Source organism: Hyposmocoma kahamanoa, unplaced genomic scaffold (assembly GCF_003589595.1).
Source record: "Hyposmocoma kahamanoa isolate Upper Pololo Valley unplaced genomic scaffold, ASM358959v1 63, whole genome shotgun sequence".
NCBI classification, from domain to species: domain Eukaryota; kingdom Metazoa; phylum Arthropoda; class Insecta; order Lepidoptera; family Cosmopterigidae; genus Hyposmocoma; species Hyposmocoma kahamanoa.
The window spans coordinates 3067758-3088357 of NW_020653851.1; the positions used below are offsets into that span (position 1 = coordinate 3067758).

General features: G+C 35.0%; 1 protein-coding gene across 1 annotated transcript in view; it reads right to left on the minus strand.

The window, feature by feature from the left end:
- LOC113230094 (beta-arrestin-1) overlaps nucleotides 1-20600 on the minus strand; it is a 191046-nt gene that overhangs the window by 96738 nt on the left and 73708 nt on the right. Inside the window, exon 2 of the mRNA XM_026463851.1 lies at nucleotides 17111-17176. The gene's annotated coding sequence lies outside the window, so the exon portion shown is untranslated. The remainder of the gene's footprint in view (nucleotides 1-17110; nucleotides 17177-20600) is intronic.

Here is a 20600-nt window from a genome sequence, read left to right on the forward strand (position 1 = left end):
TACTGGACATTAACCGAATAAATTAACGTTCAAACGAAGCTGTAATGGGATTCCTTAATTACGCCGCAGTATTCTCAATGATTTCGTTTACATTTAAATTAAAATTGTTTATTTCAAATGTATTTCTGAAATTACATCCAGTTACTTACTTTCAAACCTATTTCTTAGGAGCGATGGTAGCTCAGCGGGAGAACGGCTCATTCTATAATTGGAACTTATTTATAAAAAAAACGACCTCAAAAGTTCGTGGAATTGTATCTACCTGTTTGCCAATTTTTATTTGAAATCGATCACCGGAGAGTGCGCAAAACCGGTTTCATCCCCTCGTATGTCACCCTTTGAAGTGGAATATTTTCATCAAATTTAAATGGGACCAATACTGCGGTACCCTCCTTCCAACAAAAAAAAGAACCATCAAAATCGGTTGTCATAGTTTCGAGTTATCGCGTAACAAACACACAAAAAAATACAGTCGAATTGAAAACTCTTTCTTTTTTTTAAGTTGGTTACAAATGAGAGTGCCCCGGTTCAAATTTTTGAGGCAACATGTCTGCCGTCTACTAACTAAAACGCAATAAAGTGACCAGTGGTCAGATATCCGTTTTATATGCCATAAAATAGAATTCAAATTTATCTATATCAAAATAGTTAAAAGTGTCGAACATATCGGAACTTACCCTATTGATTCACAGTTAAAATATTGTCTCAAACATGCTCGGAAATGTTTGCATTACTTTCAAAAAACGAAACGCAAAGTTTATCATTTATGGATACGACTTCTTTCTGACCAAGGCCTGCATAGTAAGTATGAAGATCCACTACTGTTCGCTGCTCTAAACTTTTAAATCTATCTACTAACAATAATTGGCTAACAATGAACTAAGTAAACAGACCAAAGATAAACTTATACAGCCAACTGCCTAGCGTTCGTAATTGCGAGAATTAAAAATGCCTACCAGTACCGCTTACTTTATTTTTTTTTTTAAAAAAAAGGCAAATTTAGTTAGCAATTGTCCTTACATGTCAAATATTACTTTTAATATATATTTTTTTTCTATTTTCTATTATACATCTTCCTCTCTTTAGTCTTTATTGTTTCCTTACATTGTTTGAGAAATGCAATATATAATCCTCAGCGGGAACACGTAAATTCTGTGAACGTTTGGTAGCAATACCTCCCAAACGGTAAAGAAAAATGGGAACTTGGAAAATGTTCATACAACATATCGCCCCTTACAATAGTAATAGACGTAACTCACAATTCGAACAAGCTTAGCTACATCACAGCATGGAACATGAAATTCTGAAACGAACTATGTATGCAACAGGTTCCATCCGACGACTTTTTTAAATCTTTGAACGCAGTATTATTTACTTTTAAAAATAAAATAATGTTTCTGTGAAGCAAATTATCTTATCTACAATATATGTAAAGTACTTTCCCTCCGTGAAGCTTTGCCGTGAGACGCCTCTACGACGAGTATAACGTTTTTCTGTCAACATTTTAAATTACATTCAATGGGGTTGTCAGATGCGAATATGGGATTTCAACCATTAATGGTATATCCATTCATAGACCGTTACAAATTTTGTCAAATGTAAAGCTGAATAAAGTCAGCAACAAGTTCTATAGACGCGCTGCCATGTCTTCTGATTATATTTTATCCGGTGGAGCGGTGTGAAAAAATTCCAGCATCCGGAAGAGGGATTCGGCTGTCAACGTTAGAAAATTGTTAGGAGGAAATCTTCCTGTGTTAAAACCAGATAATACGATGCCATCGCAATTACTTCCGCTTTCCCAGAACAGGCGTTGGGGGAAAGCAAGGATCTTGATTTGCTACGTAAGACTTTTTCTTTATATACGTGAGTAAATGCCAGATAATCAAGTCATTTTTATGCCACCAAGTGATGGGACGACCAAGACGTGCGCGTGGTGATAAACGACACGCTTATTCATAACAGTTCATGAGCAACTTCCTGCTTTAAATCACAAAGATCTGAAGAGCACTGCTACTGCGCCTATCGCTTTGACACATAAAGTTGACAAACTAGCACCCTTATCTTTAAAAATCGGAACGCAGTAATTCTTACATTACTGCTTGTCGGCATAAATAGGTATTGAATAACACTTTAGTTTCTATTGTAAATTTCACCGTGAATTGTTACGGTGACGTCACATCTCCAGAGTTGTCAGAGCGAATTAATAAGAGTCGGGAATTTCCACAGCCTTTGCCACCGTCCACTTATTTAGCGGTATAAACGCAGAAATTGCGTGTCGATTAAGATTTTATTCAATTAGAACCCGTAATGACAAGGGAAAGTCGGAAAAGGGGCGCTTTGTACATAACATGATCGTCCCGTGTGTCGAAATAAAGTTACCATTTTACACACACACAAATTATGCGTACAAATTGGGAATGGTTACAATTTATGCATTTTAAGGTATTCGCGCTTATCTACTTAAGGATTATATTAATAACGTGTGTTGTGTTATATATTAGATAAGTCAATAGTTATAAATTAAATAACTTGTATATTAAATACGTTATACATTATGTTTATGTAGATACTTTATTGTCATAAATAATAATGTGCTTTTAGATAAACCGATGTATTTATGTAAGTAGTTTAGTTTATGGATACAAAGATCGAATACACAGAAAAATATCAACGATCCGGTGGCACTTGAACCCACGTCCATGCTGCACCGTAGCATTGCTCTAATCATCTGAACCCCGGGTCCAGTTGCCGAGTCATCGAAATTCTCCTATGTGTTTTCGTTATAGATCTATGTCAAAAGACATGCCGAAAACGGCATTCGTCGATGCTAATGATATCTAGTGAGAGATTTTTGAATAACCTTCTCACCGCAGGCGATACCTTTACAAGTATCACAACTGACGCAGATGTTGCTTTTCGATCAAATGTATTTATTGAGTTTTTAGTGAAATAACTCCAATAGTTTTGTTATGAAAGAAAAAAATCAGTGTGTTCGATCTTTGTATTCTTATTAAATTATAGAATGTGCGGACAGACGTTTACATTTTGTTATCGAAAATAGGATATTGACTTCTTATAAGAAAGTATCTCTCAGGTTATAGTTTATGAAATACCAAGCTATCTTTGCAGGTTTCATAATATAATATCAAATATCAAAAATATAAAAAGTCATAACAAAACGGTAACGTTGTTGATATCGCTCTTCTATCCGCACACTCGAATGTTCGTCCATTAGTACCGTTCCTCTTACATTAGGTATTTATGATTCGATTTAATCTCAACCAGTTTCTTCTTAAAAAAAACAAGTTAAGAATAAAAGTACGTGTATGAAAAGACAGGCGATAGTAGGACGCGAAAGGGAAACGTCAGGAATGTAGCGGATGTAGATCCATAGCCTGTGCCTACCGCACGGTAGGCGACAGGCGTGATATAACGTGAGAAAACTGACAATAATCAAAGCAATTTTTAAAGTATAAAAAGTACGAGCGTAGGACTCGCGCAACGTGAGTACCTTACCCAGGTCGTGAAAAAAAAATGTTTAGATCGAAGGGTAACGGTTGCCCTCAATTGAGGAGAGATCGAAGGTTCGAATCCCTGTGGCGACTTGTACTTGTTCCCTTAATTTCTAAGTTACGTACATTTGTGAATGTTTAATAACAATAACTCTCGCTAACAGTGAAGGAAAACATGACTTTGATTCGTATTTTTTCTAGAAAATAGAAACCTGACATTGAACATTGTATTATTCCTAGAAAATTGAGACCTCGTACTTGATATTTGCCTTGAGAATGCTTTTATCGAAACAATGTGTCGCACAAGTGTGGTACTAAAGTTTTATCGTATACATTACAGTATATAAGCTTGCACAAGGGTAACGGTTTTAGTTCCATAAATACTTGTACAGTGTGCAACTTTGTGTGCAATCTATGCATAACAAAGTAATTTCCATCAATTTCTGTTATTCGTTTCAGCTTGGTAACGTTATGGACCATTGGTTTACTTAGTTGGGAGACGCTTGCTTCTTATGTAGGAAGTTTCATTCCTAGCTTAGTTTACTAAGACACACATGTTTTTGAACGTGAAGGAAAACATCAGCTTGAAACCCTTACATCGGAGAAGACGTAGGCTGAGGTTCCTCCCCTATATTGTGGATATTCCACGGATTCGTGCGAAGCGTTTCGCTTCCACATTTATATGGCACATGGCTATGGAGTGGAATTCCCTGTCTGCAGACTTGTTCTCTGAACGATATAACCTTTTCAAGGCGAGAATGAATAGGCATTGTTTAGGTGTGCATGCTCCATCGTCGGCGTCATCGTCACTTTACTTTTCATCAGGTGAGATAGAGTGGGTCAGCAACTCAGGGTCAGAACAATTACCCAAAAAATAACTTTTTATTAAATTTATAAAACAAGTAAGATTTTGAAAGATAAGGGTACTGGTGAAAAATTAGAGGCACATGAGACTTGTCAACTTATGTCTCAGGGTGACGGGCGCTATGGTTACCTATCAGAAGTCCGAAATGACATTTTCCAGAAATAACGTTTGAAATTTTCTTAGCCTCGAAAGTAATTTTAGTAGAGGAAAATGTTTTTTTTTTCTTTTAAACCTAACTTAACCGAACCTAATAGTGTCTTTGCGATAAACATCGAACATATCCTGAAAAAACAATGGTTTCGTTATAATACGGTTTTCGGGGTAATAAAAATTCGAACAAACGTATTTCGGGAAAAATAAATTCGAGTTTGTGATAGGTTACCGGGCGCTATGGCAGTGTCCTTCAGATCTTTGTGATTTAGAGCCCTGAGTGGCACTGCAACTGTTATAGACAGGGTGTCGCTTACCAACAGGCGCACGACTTGTTCGTCCCATCACTTGAATAATAAAAAGTAAAAGCTTACGCGTGGGGTGAAACTATCACACCATGACTTTAGGTTTTATATCGTGTCTACAAAATATATGATCTCGTCACTTGGTATCATAAACAAAAAGAAGTAAATATATAAAGCGACGGCGGTGGCGTGAAAATGCAATCTGTTCGCACGTGTAGGTTTCGGAAGCGCTTGCAGTTTCCTATTGCATTTGCGTCAAATGTATTAGGAAACGTAGAATGTGAAAAGGATAGCTAACCGAATTAGTCTCTAATATGTTGCCGGCTGTATAGGGATGTGACAGTACGCAAAACTTTTCGAATAAAATGTGATGACCCACCTGGGTGAGTAGGGCTCTCCCCGTTGATAAAGCCCCTGCTTAAGAGAGTTGGTCGTATACATATGCGTTTATGATTATAATTATCGACCACAAACTGATCGTGCTCTTCGGAACTTCCTCTATTCGCAAACATTTTCTTTATACGAAAGTGTGGTAAGAGCCTGTTTTTGTGGTATCTATAACGGTTGAATGCAACCTTAATTTCATCACAGAATATTATTATTAGCTTGACGAAACGCACTTAAAATAAAACAACGGCTTACAACATATGTTCACTGTAACAACACAAAAACAGCCACCAAAGCACACGTATGCATTGATAATGAAAACCACCTGCTTCATTAGGAAATCACGCACTTGTCGCCACTCAACTCTGCGTTAATAAGTGTGATGGCTCCCTAACCCGTCAATGCCAATACCCGAATGCCCCTTCCATTGCCACTAGCCCCTTCCATCGCCGCTGTCAGGGTCCATTTCCATGTTTTAATAGATCCTACTGGAATGAAATCGATAGCTACTTTTAACCCCCGACGCAAAAAGAGAGGAGTTATAAGTTTAAAGCCTTGTCTGTGTATTTGTCAGTCTGTCTGTCTGTCTGTGACATCGTAAGTCCCAAACGGATCGACTGATCTCAAAATAGTTTTTCTTTGTTTCAAGGATAATTTAAGCAATTTGGATATAAAATATGTAATGACGCTATAACATGAAAAAAAAATGTAACCTTCGATGGCTCGTGGACAGCTGCGGGATAGGTGAGCTCGCAAAGTAAAGGGAAGGGACGCCTTGTTACCACCAATCTTTGGATCCAGACCGTCGAAGGACTCGTTCACACTTCTCTTCTTTACATGCGACAACCAACCATGAAAAACTTGTGATATACAATACACAGCTCAATGCCGGGCGGAGTTGTGGATAGTTAGTAAAAATTTGCAATGAATGCGGACTCATATTTCTCAAGTTCGAATGTAACGTCACGTTATTTTTTCGTCACTAGCAGTTGATGCAGCTTTGGTATAGCACGTACTGGGAAAGTAAAAGCGAGCTCAGACATAGACTATATGATGTTGCCACTATGTTTGATGAACAGCTGATAAAGATCTTCTGCTGCTTTCTCATTTTGGTCAGTTTAGTAAAAAAAAACATATATTCATTTAATTTTCACTTGCCCGATCGACTAGAAATTTGATGTACTTTGTAAGTAACATTACCGTGGTAACCTTGATCTGATGTGGCAACTAGGACAATCTGAAGACTACTCAACTTCTCAACCACTTACAGTGGAATTATCTTGTTATGTGAACTCATTAAATTAGTTCACATCGACGAGTAGTTTCCTAACAGATAGTAACTTTATACACATTTCGGAGTACACTTTTTTAAATCTTGTGTGTTATCTATAAAACGGCCATCTTGAAGTAGTGATGCGTAATTGTCAGGTTAGTTTTCGCTATCTGATTTCGATTGCTTATAATTATTTAAATCGAATATATTATCGTGAAATATTAAATAATACAGGATACTACACTCGAATATTATATTCTAGAATATTTAAATAATAAAAATTTCCACGGAAATTTGGCAGAGAAAACGAGCCTGAAAAGTACCTTGATAATAATTTGTTTAAAATTTTACATTGGATACATCGTTGGTGTTTTGTACAAAAGCGCGATTTCGATTATTTTTTTCAGGATGCTCCCCTAAAAAAATAATTTTTAATTTTAAAAATAAGTTTTAGGATTTAATGAATGTTTGAAAATATTTACGCCCTGTTTTAAAATTCAATGCTGAATTTAAAATCGGACGTAAATATTTTAAAACAGTCGTTAAAAACTAAAGCACGCTGGTCTGAAAAAAATTACAAAATGGCGCTTTCGACCTTTCTCCAAAACACCAACGGTATAATAACTAGTTGACGTAAACAGAATACGTAATAAAATAATAAATCGTGGAGTACAATTAACGTATCCACCGCACCCAAATCAACGTCACGAAGAACAGAGAGAAACAAATCTATTAAAGTAGGTGTAGGTTATAAGTTCGTTGGTTTACAATGTAGTAAATTTGGCTAGCGTGGGTAATTTCTGAAGTCATGACAGGAGCCTCTCACAAATTTACGCAGCCGTGAATAGTCTATCAAAATACGATAAAAGAGAGTGTACAGACAACGGAGTACCTATAAAAAACAAATAAAATATTATCACGGAATTTTAGCATAGTAGATAGGTAATCCTATCTATTATACCTGTTCAATGTTGAACATGTTGAACACGTGAACAATGGACAGGTAAGCCGAAATTGATCTTATTATCTTATTGAGATTATTGGAGAAGTTTGGCTCTCTGACAAAGTCGTCCGAATTCCTTTTCTTATGTCCTTAGCAACAAAACTTTGTATTAATGACAAACCCTTTTGATGTAGCAATTATTTTGACTATGTTTGCGTAAGTCAAGCGTTAACAAGAACGATATCTTGATTAGACATAAATCCAAACCGACAAAAAATTTAGCGAAACAAAAACCTGACCGGATATTGCAGTTTGACATTGAGCATAATCAAATTACAAATTTATTAATTAAAAAAAAAGAACGATGAGCAGAAAATTAAAAATTTATTAAAATTAAATAAAATAAGACTTAACGGTGATACGAAACATAACCATAGATAATATTACAAGTGCAACTATCATTTGTGCACTCCAAAGTAGCAAAAGAAGACGATTTTCCATTTTCATTATAAATAAGCCCACAATAAATATATGCAATAAATAGAGACTCTAAAGTTTGGACACACGTGGTCTGTGTTTGGATACGTCATCTTAAGATTAAAATTATACTCTATGCTTACGAAAAGGCCAATGTTTAAAGGCCAGCGTGTTGTTGTATTGTTCCCGCTAAAGGTATTTTGCCCAATAAATCTATTCAAATAATAAAAGAAAATTTACAGAATATTTCGTTTCTAATTTTTGGTATTTAATCTCCATGAAAGCCCGCCATTACTCTAAGGTAATGTAATTACATATAATAAGAGCTTCTCCAAATTTAATTACATATCACGTAACCTTTCTAGAATTATTTGTAAAAGATATATCTTTTGTCTAGAGTCAACTAAAAAAGTCGTTTATCATCTCGATTTAGATCAAAAATATGTTAGTTTCCCTTGCGGCTATGCAAAATATGCAATACAATGGAACAACAAATTAGTTTTTTTTTTTTTAAGACAAAAGGTAATAATAAGTTCAACCTTTTTTAAAAAGCCCCAAAAAAAACTCAATGATTACCTCTATCAGATGTAGACGACACGAAATGCTTTCATATGAAAACAGGACATTGATATTAAATGACATATACCTTATGTTAATTTTTTAATTTAAACAGGCATTAATATATTTTAAGCAATTTTCATGTAACATGATAACAAAAAAAAAGCATATTGATTTTTATTGAACATCATGATGCTTTTTTTATTACCATCATATTCATTTGCTTTTTTTTGTGAAATTACTCCAATAGTTTGTTATTATTATTAATACAAAGATCGAATAGAAAGGAAAATTCTTTCAGCCTGGCAGGACTCGAAACTATGTCCGTGCCAAACCGCAATAACCCAATACAAAAGACCATTAACATTAAAAAAAATCGTAAGGTCTGACTCGATCCGTGCCTTTACCACGCAAAGATCTGAGGGGCACTGCCACTGTGCACGTCACATTGGGACATAAATTTACATGTCCCTTGTGCCTGCACCCTTACCCTTCAAAACCCGGAACGCAGTAATGTTCACATTATTGTTTGGCGGCAGAAATAGGTAAGGTGGTAGTACTTGAAGGGTAAGGGTGCTGGTGAAATTACAGGCACATGGGAATGTCAACTTATGTCTCAGGGTGACGGACGCAGTGGCAATGCCCCTAAGATCTTTACGATTTAAAGCTCTGAGTAGCACTGCAACTGTTATGGATAGGCGTGTCGCTTAACACCAGGCGCACGACTTGTTCGTCCCATCACTTGAATAATAAAAAGTAAAAGCTTACGCGTGGGGTGAAACTATCTCACTATGACTTTAGGTTTTATATCGTGTCTACAAAATATATGAATAAGTTTGATTAGTTAGCATCCAAAATAGAATCAAACTTCGCTATAATGAAGAAAGTTTCCAAGCCTATCCATTTAAGCGAACCTAATAATCTTTCTCCGTAATGTAATGTTTGCTCACCATGCTCGTGTGTTTGCTCTGGGTATTGATGTGCTTGGATTGATTTAATACCAACCCTTGTAACGGAAATGGGTGTAACTTGAAACTATTCTAATTACGAATTCTGGATTAGATATCGCAGATATTAAGCCTTTTTTGGCGTTTACAATATTGCTCTATCTAAAGACCTTTGACGTTTCAACAACACACTTCTGATCAAAAATATGCAACAGGGTAGAACATATTTCTTGCCACTTTGTTTAGAGTAAAAGATAAAATTGTGATGTACATACTACGTCGGTTGCGATAACAAGTGGGGTCGCTTGCGTCATGAATTTTTAATATTGATTCTATCGGTTATTCTAAAATATAAAACAGTTGAGCTAGTGATAAACTTAGCTTTTGGTATAATTTCTTTTTCGTTTGATTTCTATTTGATGTAATGTTGACGGAAAATGTCGATCCGTCCTTATCAGTTGTAGTTTAAAATACAATTTGCAATGAAAAACGCTGTTTGGGTAAAAATATGACTTACGATAAGTCGGCGGCCATGCCTCGATATAATGTTTCACAATTTTTTGTGAGTAAATAATTTTATTGACATAATATTAAGTGATGAGAGATCGATAGCTCCGCAATTGAGATATCGGTGGTACGAGTACCTATGGATGTACGTAACCATGACTTTAAATTCTACGTTACATATTTGGGTAATGTTCAGGTTAATTTTCTTTTCCTAATTTCAATGGTAATTTTTTATTTTATTTAAATATTTTAAAATATTATCATGACATAAACTTACATGACATAAAATTCGAGTGATCCTGAAATTAGAGATGGGAAAAACTGCTTATTTTTTTAAACGTTATGCTTTTTTAAAAAAGCGTGCTTTTTTAAACGCTTTTTCACCTAAACGCTTTTTTGTTTGAAGCTAACAAAATCGTTTAGAAAACGTTTAAGCGCATAGACTTTTACGTTAAAAAAGCTTGCAACGTTGTGTTGATAGCGAAAAGCAAAAGTAAACTACTAAAGGTATTAAGATAAGTTTTTTGTAAAAAACGAGTTATATTTATGACATAACATTTTTATATTAACATTTTGTTCTTTGGCGTTTAAAAGCGTTCAAAAACATAAGTTGTTTAACTTTGTAGTTGTTAACCGTAGAAATGGAAAAAAAACTGCATATTTTTTTAACGTTAAAGCGTACGTTTAAAGAGCGTGCTTGTAAAAGCGCTTTTCACACGCTTTTTAGTTTGACGCTTAAAAAGTCGTTTTCGTCGAAAAACGTTTAAGCGCATAGACCCGACAATTACGCTTAAAATGAAAAATGTGCTTAAGCGCTTATTTTAAAACGCAGACTTTTTTATTGACACACACACATTTTTTTATTGATATATTTGATGGCGTTGGGATCAAAATAGTACGCACTATCACTAAATTACCATATTATATTTGTATTGAATCACAGGGACTATGAGTGGCAATTGGGTACTTTCACCTTTTTTTATAATCATCATTGATCGTCGGCTGCCGCTTCCATCTCGTGAGACGGTGAGCTGCCATCGAGGATGAGTGCGATTACGTCTCTTACGTCGATTTTACACCTACGTGAATAAAAGTTGAAATTGTATTTGTAGACTTGGGCGTCTTTTTTCACCTCTCTCTTGCTTCGTATATCTATTACAATTTAAAATTTCACGATAAACTACTTGAATACTTAAATGATGAAAATTGCCACTTATGAAATTAGGTAGGGAAAACTAACCAAAAAATTAGACATTAGTGAACGCTTAAAAGGACTATGGCCTAAACTCTCTCCTTGAAAGAGACCCGTGCCCAACAGTAGGACGTACAATGGGTTGACGATGATGATGATGTTGATACTATTTTGAACCCTTCACTTGTTACGCTTCTCTCACATCTCTTTCATTTCCTCTACTTACATTAGACCTATAAGGAGATTTCAATTATGTACGAAAGGTCGACCTTTCCTCACGTTTCCCTCCACGTTAGCTTTATAAACTGTACGTACTCATTCTAATAACATCCATCTTTTCCATATAACCAAACAGTAGAAGCAATTTACTTTTTTATCCTTGTCACTACATCGTATTTCATACCACAAATTATTGTACCTACTCCTATTTACTTTTCATTATTGTGAATGCAATAAAGAAATCGGAAGCTTGTGTTACGTAAGAAACATTTTCCTTTTAGTCTGTAAACGTGATATTTATGACGAAATATGAAATTTTAACTTTAACACAAGAAAAGAAACAAGCATTTCTTGACAAGACAACAACGTTGCAACGCTTGCAAATAAGACTTTTTTTTTAATGTAATATCAAGTGAGGAGACGAACAAGTCGTGAACCTGATGGTAAGCTGCGCGCCTGTACATAACAGTTGCAGTGCCACTCAGAGCTTTAAATCGCAAGGATCTGAGCAGCACTGCCATTGCGCCCATCACCCTGAGACATAAGTTGACAAGTCTCATGTGCCTGTAATTTCACCAGAGTACTTGACAAGTATCAAAATGTACACTACCATCACTGAGCTTTAGAAAAAAAAACTATCGGCTGGTTTCGAATTTGTAGAGCGTCTCTGTCACTCATAGCCGTGTGACATTTTATCGCTAATTTGTCCATCGTCTGACGGAAACAGCGGAAACAAATGTGAATGTAGCTGATTGTTGCCTACGGCCTTTTTCTAAAACTAGATGTTGTAATATTTACGGCCTGGGGTCTTACCACAACTTCGTTATAACAATATTACTTTAACCTTATATTGCTTTTAGTAACATGAACGCTTAAAGTAGACTTATTTATAAAGCTAAAACTATGATGTTTTATAGGCAGCTTTGTGACTATTCATTCTCTGAATTCGTACTATGACGCGACTTTGAAATTGCAGTAATATTGTTCTAAAGTCAAATTTAGCATTCTTAAAATGTACTTACTATTTGTACGCAGCGGAAACAAAATCATTTTCAGTTATTTACCTTTAACTTATTTATGTACTTAAATCTCGCGGCGACGAATGCCGAAACTTGGTACAAAGATCTATAACAAAAACTACATAGGAGATTTTCGACAACTCTGTAACTTGACCCAGTAGCATTATAGCTCCTTTTGTCAGAGTTCATCCAGGGAAGTACTGCCACCTTATCTATTTCTGCCGTCAAGTAGTAATGTCAGCCTCACTGTGTTCGATTTTGAAGCGTAAGAGTGCTGGTGAAACTACAGGCACATGGGATTTGTCAACTTATGTCACAGGATGACGGGCGCAGGGGCAGTGCGCCTCAGATCTTTGCGATTTAAAACTCTGGAGTAACACTGCAATTGTTATGGACAGGCGTGTAGCTTACCACCAGGCGTACGACTAGTTCGTCCGATCACTTGATATTATAAAAAAAAGTTGGTAAGAGCAATAATGCTACGGTGCAGCATGGTCGCGGGTTCAAGACTCATCGTTTCGAAGGAATTTTTCTATGTGTTCGATCTTTGAATTAATAATCATAACTAGTGGAGTTATTTCACAAAAAAAATTCAAATAATTGTTTACGTATACATAAATCTATTCGGTATTTTATTTATTTAATATTACACAGGAAATAATTTCTCTGTTTATTTCGTGACTTTCCGCGCTAGCACCCATGACGTTTTGAAAAAATATGATATAATGTGACAAGGTTCAATTTGTTTTATTTAATTTTCCGGCGGATTCGCCACGGATTAGCCATATCTACACAAAACTTGACTTGATTATTATTATTAAGAAATTACTTGGTTGACAGGTTTGTCATGGTACGACTACAAGTAATTTTATTATAAGCTTACATTGAAATAAGATCGTTTTTAGGCCCCCAGGTATTGTAAATTCTCTTTTCGTTAGCGTTAAAAAGTCCTAAATCAGATATCATAAGTAGAAAGAAACGGTAATACGTTCTACGTACACATAATCGTGGTGATAAAAAAGGGACGGAGAGCCGTCCCATCGGATATTGAAAAGCTAATTTCAGATTTATTTTTAGCATATTCAAGTGATGTTAGGGAAGCAATAAAAATGTTTAACCTAATACCCTTGCAAAATACCAGAGTTTGAAATAAGGTACTTAAAGTTAATATAATATAGCATGATTCCGGTGACGTTTGAGATTTCAAATTTCTGGAGATGTGGTGATATAAAATCGAATGAAAAAATCGATTTAAATATCTTATCGAGATAATTTGTAACGAAGAGAAAATCGATTTACAGAAAATAATTTAAGAACAAATAATAAACAAAGTATTCAATTGTCATATATTAACTACCAAAAAACTTTACAACAAATAAAGAAATCAACAACAATCAAACAAAAAAATCAACAACAGAGCATAAAATCAACTGCAACGAAACGGAATTTGAACAATTACTCCAAAAACATCACGTAAAGCTCATCAAAAGAAAACGACCCACATACAAGGTGTAGGCACTTGTATTAACGCGAGATACTCAATAGCCGATTCGATTTATCGATTTTATGGTTTAAATCTATGGATAAAATATTCCGTTTTACGCATCAAGTAATTGGGGTAATTTATTTTTATCTTTATCATTTTATTTCCTTTCTGCTTAATATATTGCAAATTTATTTAAAATTATAACTGCAACAAATATTGTTTGTTGTTGGTACATTATGACAAATTTACTATTTCTTTTCGTTGCCGGGTTGTGAGATTAGTTAAAAATACTGTGCGTGGAACGTAAAAATTGGAAATGTCACAGGAATCATCATATGTGAAATGGACTATATTATCGTTAAATAACAATACATTAGTTAAGAATTATACGGCACTGCTGGCAAACACTTATTAAATTATTTATGTTCAGACAATTTATTCGGCGGACAAAGTGCAGCATAAAAACTAACTTTAGGCACAAAAACTGACAGACTAATGACTTGGCACGTAGTAATAATCACATGTTCACTATAAAAATGACAATTCACTTAGCAATTGGCAATATAAATAATCTTGTTTCAATCTTGTTTGCTTGTAGAAAGAAAGAAAGAAACATTCATTTATTTGCACTGGTGTGCAAATGGCACCACACAAAAAAAAAGAAAGAACACAGAAAAAATAAACAATCAAAATTAAATTTAAAAAGAAATAAACGACACAGTGAAAACAATTTAAAATAAGAAAAACATAATAAAAAAAATTAAGACAGATTCATACTTGAGGCACAAATAAATAATTACGGAACAAAATCACAAACAAAACGAAAACTAAATTACACCACAGGTTATTTAATTAAATATAAGACACTGCGTGTAAAGATACTTTGTGTGGTGCCAGCTGCGGTAACAAAAGGGTCATTAACTCAGTATTTGCTGGAAAACGCAATGCGTTCCCAGCACTGATTTTCTTTCTTCTCGATGTTCAGTCGTCGCTTGCCGATTGAATACTGTCAGTTTTATAAGGAAATTTAGTAGTTAGCCGCTGATGGTTTTGACTATGTCACCTGTTGTATTAGCGAAGTAGCGGATTTGACAACGCCCAGGTGGACATACCTGGACTGCGGACGCTATTGGACATTTCCACCAGAAGGTGGTTCTATAGGACAGACACTATTAGGAATGCGCGGAAATGCTTGCATCTAACTGTCACGGCAAAGTACCCTCTATTCATTTAGTTTTTACGTTCTAACTTAAATGAGAGTACGGGCGCACGGGCGAGACTGGCTTGTCTTTGGTCTACGCGGCGACCGCGCAGTTGTATTATTCAGAGGAATTTAAATATTGTTACCTAGTAAATAGAATTCAGATTCGCCATTAATTTACGTGAAAGCGTGGTAACGCGCGGCGACCGTGCGAAAACTTTCGCCTCTTGTAACTGGGCGCTAACAGTGCTTTTCAGATTTTTGCGATTTAAAGCTCTGAGGAACTGTTACCACCAGGCACAGGATTTGTTCATGCCGTCACTTAGTATTATAAAAAAAACTCCAACTTTAATCAATCCGTATGTATACCCATTAAATGGGTATACATAGGGTTAAAATTATAGTACGATATGCTGGCCCTATGGGGGTTGGGGATTTCACTCGGTTTCACCACGATATTTTTCCGAGAGATATTGCTACTAAACATTCACAAACGTATGTAACTGGACAGGGATTCGAACAATTCTCCCCCTGAGCTACTGACTTTTAAATAACACAGCAAAATCAAAAACCGCATAAATCTGAACAGCATGGAATTTATCCAAGCCCGTATAACACTGTTACTTAAACCATCGTACGTACATATGAAGTACCTATAATAAGTGTGTTGAAAGGTGCTACATTTGTTCGTAAAAGCATTCGTGACGGTTCTTCATAAAGAATTTAACCGTATCCTTTCGATTAACTAATACATTTACAATGCTTGGTAAATTAGTAAAGGTTATTTAGCGGAAGAAAAGAGCTGGTGTAGTATCGGGAATATACGAGAGTTTTAGCGTTCACCTTCTTTAGCACGAACCGACGTAATTTGAAATTCGGATTATGGTGTGAATCATTCATTTTTCGTCGTCAAAAAATAAGTTACGTTAAATAACATAGTAGGGGATGACACGTAACACTAAGTAATAAAGTCGTATGTAAATGAAACGAAATAAACTTTATTGCACATTAAAAAATACAATGACAACACAAAAAGGAATGTATGTTAGGGTACAAGGATCTTTCTCGGGTTAGTGTTCTCTGCCTAATTAATTCCCGTGGTAATTCTTATTATTCACGCATTCGAGTATATTATCGTGAAATAATAAAACAAACAATAATTCTTGATAATAACTCAAATAGGTACTATCTAGGTACTATATATAGGTATATTTAATAATCACAATTGCCACGAAAATTAGGCTTTCATAAAAATCCATTAAACCAAGCTAAACGGTCTTACTGTTAAGTGGCATTAAACTCAGGATAGACAATTAAGAGATGCAAGGGCGGTTGCTGATGGAATTGCAGATGGGCGTAGTGGCAGCGTCCGTCAGATTTTTGCGTTTTAAAGTTTTGAGTGGCATTACAATTGTTATGAGTAGGTTTCGCTCATCACCGTCCGGCGAACGAGTCGTCCGTCCGGACGACTTGTTCGTCCTGTCACTTGATTTTGTAAAGATAAAAACATATATGTCTACAGAAAGTATCAACATAGAAGCTTGGCGTAAATAAATGTACTGTGTATGTCACTGAGTTGGTCTATTGTGTAGGTACTATTTGAAGAAGAGTTTCTGAAATAGGTAATAAATAGCTTTTTTGTCGAGTCAATGACAAAAACCAATTAAAAACTAGTGTTATATTTCTTTGGCCCAGCTACCAGCCACCTCTATACCCCTATATAGATAGGGGTAATTGCTTAATGATTATCATTAATTACAGGTTTATTATCATGAGGTGACTTTCTATTTTTGTTATTTAGTTGTAAATAAGTTATTACTTAAAAATTCGAAGGTAATTATTATTATCTTTGAATTTTTAAGTTGTACAATAATCCCATCCTGTTTCTACACTATTCGTAAAGAAAAACACTTGAAAGCATAAACTTGAACGAACAAAGTTAAATAAGTAAAGGATGTTTATATAGTGGGTTTTTTTTTTGGAAAAAAATTTGTTGTATCGAAGTTGATTTGATTTTTCGGTAATTTTTTTATCATTCAAAAAAGCTAATAGACAATCGCATGACTTACGTTTCGAAAGGCGGCTAGGCGGCGCAGTTTTTACGCGGTCGATTCACGCGCAACGGATGCATTAACCTGTTGACAAAAAAACACCAGAATTGAAGACATATAATTTTTCAAGACTGTAAATACGTTTAGAATAAAAATCACTCGATTTCTTGTGCAGAACAAATACACTGTACAGACTGGCATGTAATTTCTAACCTTCGACATAAGCGACAACATTAATCTAGTGGGCAAATATTTGTATGTGTCTAATTTCACGCACAGAGAATGCGATTGACAAGGAAATAACTCCAGAAAATATATCCAATAAATCTAATTATCATGATTGAAAAATGAAAAACTAAAATCATAAGCTTTCACCCACATCAAAAGATTCCTCTAGATATTGCCTTAAAATACCTGGATACAGAAATAATACCAGTTGATGTTTGTACATTATTAGGAGTTGACATAGATAAACATTTAAATTGGAAAAAACATGTAGAATAATCTCAGTACAGAGTACTAAAAAAACCGATCTCAAAAGTACATATAATTACGTCCATTTGCCAAGTTTTATTGAAATATCCCTTAGTTCGCCACTATACAGAACTTGACACGGGAGATAATAATAATCGGTTCTCATTACTCAAAGTATATTGAGATAAAAACGCCTTGAATTGGAGAAATAGCAAAATCAACCATTAAAATAATTGCTCCTAAATTAAAATTAGGCGCTATTTATAAAAATGAATCTTCATGCGTGAACAGCCACCCTTAAAGGTGGATGATTTTCTTCAAAATTAAATGGGACCACTATGGAAGTACCCCCTTTCCAACAAAAAAAGAATCATGAAAATCGGTTCACAAACACCGGAGTTATCGCGTAACATACATACAAAAAAAATAAGAACATACAGTCGAATTGAGAACCTCCTCCTTTTTTGAAGTCGGTTAAAAACTGAAAGCTAAATTGTCTAAATTTCTATATGCCTTAAGGGAATTAAAAAACAACAGACTTTAAAACTGCTTTATCTACCTACTATGGCTACGCATACGCTTGGTTAAACTATGCCATAATTCTATGGGGCAACGTGCTGTTGTCCTATATTTATGGATACGCCTAGTATTTTCGCTATACAAAAGAAATTAGTTACAATTCTCACAAATATAGCCCAAACAGATAGTTGTAAGCCCTATTTTATCAAACATAAAGTCCTGACTCTCCCTTGTCTCTATATACTAGAAAATTGTAAATTTGTGCGAAACCATCTAGACTTATATCAAAATCGTTACGACATCCCAACTAAATATGCACTTCGAAATAGAAACAGATTGGTAATACCATATTCTAGATAAATAAGCATTTCTCTAGTCCATACACCATGTCAATAAAAATATATAACAAACTTCCGGAAAGTTTAAAGAATGAGCCAAATAACAAATATTTTTTTTAAAACTTAAAGAAATTACTAATAAATAAAAGCTATTATAATGTAAAAGATTTTTTAGAAGATGAAATTCTTGGTACCTGAGTTTTGGTAACTAGTTGTAAACATACTTGTTTAAGTTTAGTTGTTAGTTACAATAGAAAAATTACATATTACAAAAACATTAAATTATATAAAACTGTCGATAGATATTTAATTAACTACATATTAAATAAAAGTAACAATTAGGACCACTCCTCTCTTCTACTATTTGCTGTGCCCTATTCAGGGTCCATAATTTAACGTACCTACATTATGTTATGGTATGCAAATAAATGAGAGTAAAGAATAAAATTTAGGCGCTATTTATAAAAATGAATCTTCATGCATAACAGCCACTCTTAGAGGTGGATGATTTTCTTCAAAATTAAATGGGACCTCTATGGAGGTATTCTCTTTCCAACAAAAAAAGAATCATGAAAATCGGTTCACAAATACCGGAGTTATCGCGTAACATATTTACAAAAAAAAGACAGTCTAATTGAGAACCTCCTCCTTTTTTTTGAAGTCGGTTAAAAAAAATGTTTTCGTAACTGACAACATAGATATCATAAAAAGAAACGTACATGGTACCAGCCGTATATTATAGATACAGGAATATCAGCTTTTGTAGTATGGTATGCGAAAAGTCAAAATAAAAAGGTCGCTCTTACCCAACTCTCTGTCCCAGCAATGAACAAAGATCAAAGCTGGTTGTCTGCCATTACGTTAACATTACGAATATAAAAGATAGTACCAGTAGAGCTAGCCTCTACCTTTCATTACCTACAGCAGTCGATGTATTTTGTAATTCCTTTGTTAATTTGTAAATGTTTCCAGATATAGAGCGAAGAGCGCGTGTCCCAAGACCGACAGTAACAGCTCGACGCGGCCATTGTCCGTGTAAAAAAAATGCGCGCAAGGCGCTGTCCCACAACCTACTCAGAACTCTACAACCAGCTCAAATTCCAAGTCAAGGTACAGTCCCCCAAGTGATCGGACATCAAAATTGTTTTTATCACATGAAAGCATCGAGTATATAACCAGAAATAGAGACGAAATGTTATGTAATTTGTTTCAAAACTATTCTGCCATATCATTACTGTGACAACTGCGCTCCGTTTGGCCAGCCCGAGTTCGAAACAATTGACGGGTGTCGTTAATAGGTGTCGTCAATTGTTTCAATTGAAATCGACAAGTTAATTTGAGCTTTGCTATAATGAACGAAACTTGCAAAATTACATATTTATAATTTAATTGCGAAGAAATTTGATTCTGTTTGTTTTGTAATTAGATGTTTTGCTGTTTTCCCAACACCACCGAATGGAACAGCATGCCATTGCTACAGATATTATCTTTATTACAATAAATACAGAATATATTTGGAATATACGGAGACGTACACACAGGTCAGTTACTGGCGCTGTCTATGTTTCAGTGCAAACGAGAGTTGATATTTATAAGTGATGTATCACTGATGAGTTACCAGGAACGTATGACACTTATTTCGTCTTTATTTCTGGTTATATACTCGATGCATTAAAGTCATAAAAATAATATGAACTACATGAAACGAATTGAGTAGTAGAGCTCCTTGTGAAAGAATTCGTCCAGAGAAGCACTGCCACCGTATCTATTTCTGCCGCCAAGCGGTAAGCTTTGATGCGCTCAGGGTGCTGGTGAAATTACAGGCACCTGGGACTTGCCAACTTATGTCTCAGGATGACGGGCGTAATAGCAGTGCCCCCTCAAGTCACTTGGCATCATAAACAAAAAAAAAACAGGAAATCTTACTACTTCATTTCAATTTGACCTTTGAAATTGGATTGGTAACAAAAAACAAAAAAAAATTAAATCACTCGACATCACGTTTTTTCTTTCCCGAACAAAATACTAAAAGTTATTCCAACTTTTCTCGTTCAAAAACAATTGTACTGAAGCCTTGAGTAACGTGATATTTACAAGGAATCTGTTATATAATCAGGTTTGGTTTCAAGTGGAATGGTTTTTAGTAACATAGAAAACGTTTCATTTGGAGATTTGAA